The sequence below is a fragment of the Branchiostoma floridae genome, chromosome 11, assembly GCF_000003815.2.
Source record: "Branchiostoma floridae strain S238N-H82 chromosome 11, Bfl_VNyyK, whole genome shotgun sequence".
Classification (NCBI taxonomy): domain Eukaryota; kingdom Metazoa; phylum Chordata; class Leptocardii; order Amphioxiformes; family Branchiostomatidae; genus Branchiostoma; species Branchiostoma floridae.
Window position 1 is genome coordinate 3,752,470 of NC_049989.1, and position 8,301 is coordinate 3,760,770.

Here is an 8,301-nt window from a genome sequence, read left to right on the forward strand (position 1 = left end):
GAATCTGTCAGTATTACTGATAAATGTGACACATTAAACGGACTCTTTGGAGAAAACACCGAGGAATCGACTGGAAATTTTGGCTGCAATTATTTGCAATGATAGTGATCTTTTCAGTTTCTGTTTGTTCTGATTATTTATCATATAACAGTAATGTTATCTTGATTATTTATCACATAACACAGTAATGTTATCTTTGATATGTTCCTGAGTCATGAGAACATAACTCTGAGATGAATTGATTGTAATACCTTCATGATATTTAATGATGTGTCAACGAACTTCAAGTCTGTCTGGCATTTATTTTTCCTTTGCACATGTGAGACCTGTTGCGCGGTGAGGTTTATGGTGGTCCGTGGTGTTGTCAAAACGCCTAGTCGCACATCGCATATGCAACCTGAATGTTGTGAAAACTTCTTTCATTCTTCAAGGTATCAAATTCACTCATATCCAAAATCAAAAGGAGGAATAGCAGAATCCATTAGCTGGTAAGTTTGAGATTTTTCGTGTTCCCTACGCAAGTGAGATTTCGATCAAACCATGGCTTATTTGGTATTTTTGGTAATCTCAGTATCTGTTATTTCGAGAGCCAATCATCGTCAGGCTACTTTAGTCATATGGTAGAGCAGTTCTAAAGGGACTTAAAATGAACTGTCGCTATAATACTAAACACGGCACATAAGCTTTTAATGCGTTTCTTGGTTTAGGTCCGATAATGGTCCGATATGATAAATATGGATAATTTTCTCTTGGACCCCGTAACTGAGCATGTTAAGAAGAAGAAGAAAAAAACTTCGGCAAAAGCTACATTGAATTTAAGATCTTAGTGGTCAGGAAAGTTGAACAAATGCTGAACACACAGAACATGGTCTGCCCAAACAATAAAATCTTATAGTGTTCTTCCACATCTTCTATTTAACTTTGAAGTTGACTTCTCGTTTTCCGATATATTCTTTGCAATCTATATATGTACAATGTATTTGCTCTTTATTTTACTTTTTTTTACAAGATTTACAGTATGGTTGCAAACATTTTGATTTGGGAACGGACGAAATCAACGTGCGAAAGGCATGTATTCAAGTAACAGTGGCATCGCCTTACTAAGGATCGCCACCCATTGCCATGGAACCAATGATTGATACCATGCCATTGCCGTAGGGTTGAATAGCGCCATCGTGGCGTTTTAGACCGAACTGCATGGTGAGCATTGTGTCATATTACGAGTTGAGCATTACTACATAGTGCTGTTTGAAGATTTATTTTCTGGTGAGCAGAGGTACTGTAATCATAACCAGCAAGTATGATTATTAAACTGATGCCTTCTTTTCAAGGCGGGGTATTACAGCATGCATTTCATGTGTAGGCTCAGTTTCCAAATTTATTTTGATATCGGCAGTGTAAAACTGAATTTGAATATTCTTACGATGTCAGGCCGGCACTTTGTTATTTATCATTAATCATATTCCTACCAGAAAAATAAAGAAACATCACCAAGGTAACGTTAGTTGGTGACGACGAATTTTCGGCTAGTTTCACGGTTCGGAGCCGATCACGTGACAACATGTCGCGGCAAATTCAACAAGATGGCGAACTTCCAAGGTAACGTGAATGTATTTTCTTCATACATCAGAATAATTCATTCCACTGCATAGCCATTCGATCCAAATGCAGCTTGGGCTATTGTGGTATTTCTGTTGGGCACGCGAAGGGTTGCGAAGATCCAAGTGGCTCAGCATATTAATAAATAGACTGGCATCCCGGCAATAGTTGTCAATAAGTTCATGCGATATGCGTTCTGGGTGGTTTGGGTACGCAAACACGGGAAGAGACGTAACGTTTAGCTTGGCGGAGTCCTAGATACAACATACACACTCAGCACAGTGGCATACACGCGTGCGCACAGACGCACGCACACACACACACACACACACACACAGTGACAAACGAAGCCACACACAGACACATGAGAGATTGAGGGACAGAATGTGGTAACCGTAATGTTTTCCTGTCGATGGTGCACACATTGTACTTCCGCAATGTATGCGCCAAACGGCCTACTGTGCGGTCTAAATAATGAATGTAAAGAATGAATATATCTTTTAACAATTTCATGTTTGCGAGTAGCGACTGATCGCACACCAAAATGTTCCCTCTAGCGACAAATCATATTTGTCTTTCTGGCATTGAGTTGGAGGTACGAGACAAGAAGGTGGCGATATCATCTCAGAACTGTTCTCCCCGTGGGTATATGTGAAACTGCCTACACTAAATCTTTTATGATATCAGAAGTAATTATTCACCAACGAAATTAATAAATCATGGCTACATTTCCAATTTTACGCACGAATCCATATCAGAAATGAGAATGCTCTAGGGTATTCACATAATTGTACAGTGAGTTGCCTGGTGAAGTGTTAGATAACAAAAACTTGAGTGACATCCCGGTGTTTCTGTGTGGGCTCTCACTGTGAAAGACAAATCAGAACAGGACATCAACCATTACACATGGCACTGATTTCAGTCATTAAGGAAAGAGAAGCGAGAACTACAAAGCTTCTGCGATGTGCCATAAATGCAACACAAAGGTTTTCTGACATTCAGAACATGTAATTTCCTTTTTTGATACATCTCATACCTACATGTTTGATGCATATAACGATGATCTTGCATACTTGAAACCCAATAAACATAATTCAACAGTGCATTCTCGTGCTAGTTCTTGAGCAGTAATGGGTAACATGCTAGGATTCTAATGATCTTGTTATTTCCCACTGCCTTGCAGATGAAAACTTTTATTAAACTTCCACTGAACTTGCAATGAACTTGCACGGTGAACAACCTCGTTGCGCTCTTTTATACGTAATAGTAGTAGGGATGTAAGTTTTGTCGTTAAATACAGTGGAAATTACTATTGGCTACCTGCAATTGCTCCTTGGGCGAGGATACGAACAATTTGTGTGGCTTTAATGTTAACAATGTTCGCCATTACATACTTTTGTTGTCGACTTACTGATCGTTCACGTAAAAGCTTTTGACGAGGATACGAACAATTTGTGTGGATTTATTGTTAAAAATGTTCACCATTGAATACTTTTGTTGTCGACTTACTGATCTGATCGTTCATGGAAAAGCTTTGTCTCATCTCAGCAGAGAGCGGGTTCCCATTAGAGTATCAAACATCCGAAGCCAGTAATCTGCACCGATTGGTGGCATTTTATATGGGGTACATATTTCCGTGGGCGGTTCACAAAATCGAGATGTCGAGAAAATTGCTGAAGTAAATTTTCCACGGTAATGGAGCACTTCAAAAATCATTCTCATCGATCGATTTTTAGATACGGAACTTCAAGCATTTGATGTACATTTTCGGGTGCGTGAAGCTTGTCTGTAATAAGATCGGCCAACAAGCTTTGGCAACTAGTAGTTCTGCACGCGAACATGTATTTTGTAGTTCTGTAAGCCCAAATGACACGTTTCCTCTTCCTGGTCGAGTTTTCACTATTGAGTCCTGCCGAGAATATTTCAAAGGACCGATATCAATTGTGTGCATGATTGGCGAAGCTAGCGAGCCAGTTCTTTGGGTATTATGATCAAGGAATGCAGCGTATCCCAAGGTATCAAACCTTGTATGGCTTTTCTCTTTCTAAATGACGACCAGCTATACGCAGGGTAACGGTCATTTGAATGCGGATCAAAGTTGTACAAGGACGTTTGATGTCAGGCTTATACAAAACTGACGGGTATACAAAATCTATATCCGTAAGCTCAGTCTACAAGAAAAGAGAACCTGACTTTGCTAACAGGCTTTCACGCGACATTGATAAATGGCGAGCTTTCTGGGGGCTGACAAAACGTATGTTGCCGGTCAACCTTCAAGGCGAATCCAAGAGAAATCAGTGGAAATGGTCCATTCTTCCTGCGGATAAACGTGTTTAAAGTGGTGTGAGGAGATCGTTACTTCCAGCCATTCATGGCCTTGAAGAACAGATGATGTTTCAGTGAGTAGTTTGAATGCGGGGATGGAGATGGGGCTGTGATGGACCACAAAGAGGAGGACCGCCCACACAGCTGTCTGCAGTGGTACTTAATCTCTAGTAGAATGTCTAATGCACGGTTTCCATTTGGTGACGATGTAGCGCACATCTGATACTTGATATATTGTCAGATAGTGGACCTCTGTTTCTCGGTGGAAAACAAGTATCAATTGTGAATCAGGAGATGATTAGCAACTGTTCGAGACTTCGAGATATTCCAAGACATCTATAAAGTTCCCACGTTTGCTTTGTGCTGTACGTAGTACATGTGTGTTGGAATGTCCTGGGCAATCTCTTTGCGATAAATAGACATATGTATAACAAACTAACTAACTACCAATCAATGAAGCCCCAATCATTAAAATCCTGTTAAGAACCAACCGGAATCGTATGATTTTATGTCAATTATGGTATTTATGTTTATAGAATCTACATCCACATCCATTTTTTTATCTATATCAAATGTTTGGAAATGAGGCTACAAAAACTCTCTGTGGTTGCATAACACAAATGAAGTTTACAAATACACCGTCCGTATTACAGATACGAAACATTAGTTTATTTTTGAATAAGCAAAACACCAGAATATTTGCAATGCACTAGTAGGCTTGCAAATACAACACCAGGATTGCAAAACTAAAAAAAAAATACTTTTCATGCATAGACCTACGTATGTGTACATGTACATTTATGAGCTGGCTTCAACCGCAAGTGCACGAAAGTGACCTTAGAACTACACGGAATTCAGTGCCCGACTTTGGGGTTAACAGGGTGACAGCGTCGACTGGTAAACTACAGGTGAGCATTGAATAATGTTCACTTCTACTTGTAACTCTGACCAAATTGACCTGGAAGACATAAAGAGGTCGTGTGGAATATACATTAAGCTGGTCGCCTGTGTGAAAGTAGACGAATTAAGGTCTAACTTTATCACAGGCGGAATGGGGAATGGAATGGGATGTATTTTTGGATAGTGCCCAGCGTCGCCGACTTTGCCACTTACGTTTTATTTTACACTGATTGAAGCCGGGATTGAATGGTTTCAGTGAGAATAGATGGCGACAGATAATCAACGCTTCTGACTCATGCCCATAGCCAGGATTTTGCTTGGGTGTTGGGGGGCTTGGGTGTTTCATTTTACTATATGTGAGACCATGGGGGGGGGGGGGGGGCGAAGGCATTCAACTTGTGATAGAGAAAGGACTTTCGAGGGCGGGGGTGACATGTGACCATCACTTTACCTGCGAATCATCTCTAGTGAACTTTACAAACACCATGACAACAGCGGTCATTTTCTACATGAATGACGAATGGCGTGTCCGGTTTGTAATGAGGAATAGATCTGGCCGTAATTGGAAAGTCGGAGCACCCTGAGCTCTGAATAGAGGGACATTGGCCTCCGCTAGGCGTGCAGTGATTTGTCTTGCCGTAAACGGCAACAGGGTTTGACGAAAGGTGACAGTTTATGTCAAACTTCAATATTTGGTCTGCGGGGCGATGTTACCTATGGCTGGCAAGGTCACAGCTGCTACAACCGTACGATGTGGTTGTCTACGAGCCGTTATGTCCGCTTTAAACTTATATGGATTGTTGATGTTTTCGGGCAACGTTAAACTAGCAATCACCCAGTATCGGGTCTTGATTCATCAAATTCAACAGCTCTTGAGTTTGCAGTGTTGTTGAAGAACTCAGCTATTGTAAGGAAAATTCACCCGGACGGGAGACCTGGTGCATCCCCGTCTTGTATTAGCTAACGAAAGGGTATGTCACCCCGTAAGGGGCGGTATAATCCCAACGAAACGTCGAATGATGATGATGATGAAGGAAAACGTATCCCATGGCCGATCCGTCCTTTTGAATCTTTCATGTAAATGTATTTCTCTGTCTGATGATGCTCCGAAGCGAAAAGCAACGGGCAAATGTAGCGTCGCCTTTGGAGGAGTTTCAATTAACCTCCTAAGCGCCCTACGCTGGGACGGGATGAGACAGGTCATGGTCTCTTTGATGTCCTTCATGGGTAATGATCTAGCACTCCGCGGGACGGGTGATGATGGAAGGATTATTACAGACAACCCGGCACTGTCTCAGCGGGCCGACCTGGTGGTTTGAAGTGCCGAATTTTCTGCTGTTACATTTTCAAACTGAATAGTTCCAGGCCCAGGAGTACTGTCATGGCAGATAACCTGAAAGGACCCCTGCACCTCTTGTGTTGAACTACACACGCTAGACAGACATGAACCGCATGTTATAAATATTGGGTAGAACATGTGTTATTTGTATTGGGATTTGGTCTTCTGCGGTTTGGCAGTATGTCAAAACTGATCAAGTGGATCCAACGATGCCTTTACACGGAACACATGCCTTTAGTGCGCGGAGACATCTCATTTCTACTCAATACACGTAGTTGCTCGTCCAGCTTCCTTTTTGGCTATTCTAGGTCAACAAACTGTATGCCTTTGATCACGAAAGCAATGCAACAGTTGATAAGATTTGTCCAAATACGAAAGGACCAATGCAAAATACTGTGCTACATAGATAACCTTCCGATAAGTTACGATTTAACCTGTCAGTTAATCCCACCCAAACTCTCTGATCCCAAGTCGATGAAAGAGAGGTCGTCGTGTTGTCCGGAATCACCAAGGAAAATCATCAGAGATGTCATTTATGGCGTGTCATTATATCTATTGGTATTGCTATCAGATTTTCAGTACGTAATTGGTCGATATGGACAACCCCGCAACGCTAATTCTTTTCTGTTTATGATATTTTCTATAGAATCATACACAGATAATCACTGATATTCCTCACACTTGACAGTGTTTGTACTCATATTGATTACACAGCATGTTATTTGTCTTCTGATTGTACAGGTAATGTTTTGTTGTTCTGAAAACTCCTTCAACACACAAGGATGTTTGTTCATGGATCTCCTTAGCTGAGAGAAGCTGATTCAGGTTGTTGTCCCCATCTTGCCGGCAGCTCGCAGCTGTCAGGGCAGCTGAAGGCGACCCAGGCCAAGCTCTTAGCCCCCTTCCAGCCCGCCCAATGTGACCCTTCCTTGTTAGTTCACCCTTATCTCCTCTGCTGAAGATCTACTGCTTTGCCTGGCAATCCCAAATGTGCCTTACTGTTCTCCAACCTACAGCAGAGCGTTATCATCAAAGCTCCATACAAAAGTGGATTTCACCATGGTCTGTAGGTAATCTGTGCGTGGGGTTTCTCAGATATTATCATATAGCCAGATGGAGTTGGCCAATCAGAGGCCCCCATTTCCCATGGGTTATCAGGCAGTAACCTCAAAAGTGGTCGGTTATTCTAATAACCGACCAATTTTTGGACCGCACCATTATACAGGGGACAGTCATGAATTTTTTTTGTACTGTTGTTTGTGTGTAAACCATGCATAACTGTCAAAATATTATGATTGATTGGTTATGTTAATTAGGGCTCCACATGGGGAATATAGGGATACTCGAAAAGGAATTATGCTGATTTTACACATTTTCATTATGGCTTTCTAACGTGATTAAGCCGGTACCTTCCTAAATCACTTCATATATACGTACTTTGTCGTGCCCAAGTGAAAAGGCTCTGCATGGGGGGGTACCAGGACTCCACTTAATACATGTAGTTTGTATTGCAAATAAGCCACATGTTGATGCTGATATGCTATCTCAAACAGATGATTAGTTAAAATTATTACTTAAATGATGATGATGAAATAGTTTAATGTTTGTATTATATATAGACACTATTGTACAATATATATATTGCAAATGTATTTTTATGTAATGTATTAAAGTGCTTATTTGTTATAAATGAATTTGTGTGAAATAACTGTCAGTTGAATAGGCTATATGATAATAACGTTAACGCCCCGCCTTATCCTCGGTGTATATGGTGAGATAATCCCTAGGCAATGCGTAGATGATTTCCAAGGTAGTCCGCCAAACTGTTTAGGATCGATGTTGGGGATGATGTCTGACAATGTCCACTTGGCTACAAATCCTTCGCACACCTTTGCTAATATAGAGGTTAGGGAGACTGGTCGGAGATCTTCCACAGTCGGGGGTTTTGTTTTGGGGATGGTAATGACTGTTGCTTCCCGCCATTCTCTGGGAACACGGCCTTCGTGCAGGGATGTGTTCAGGATGCCCGCCAGTGGCTGGCTGAGTTCATATGCAAATTCCCTTATTAACCGCCCCGTGATGTTGTCCGGGCCTGGCGCCTTCCGCAAACTACCTTCTGCAACCTGTCGTACATCTCC

General features: G+C 41.6%; 1 protein-coding gene across 1 annotated transcript in view; it reads left to right on the forward strand.

The window, feature by feature from the left end:
• The first annotated feature begins 1,568 nt into the window (after positions 1-1,568).
• LOC118425700 (potassium voltage-gated channel protein Shal-like) overlaps positions 1,569-8,301 on the forward strand; it is a 54,013-nt gene continuing 47,280 nt past the window's right edge. The window contains exon 1 of the mRNA XM_035834740.1: positions 1,569-1,599. The gene's annotated coding sequence lies outside the window, so the exon portion shown is untranslated. The remainder of the gene's footprint in view (positions 1,600-8,301) is intronic.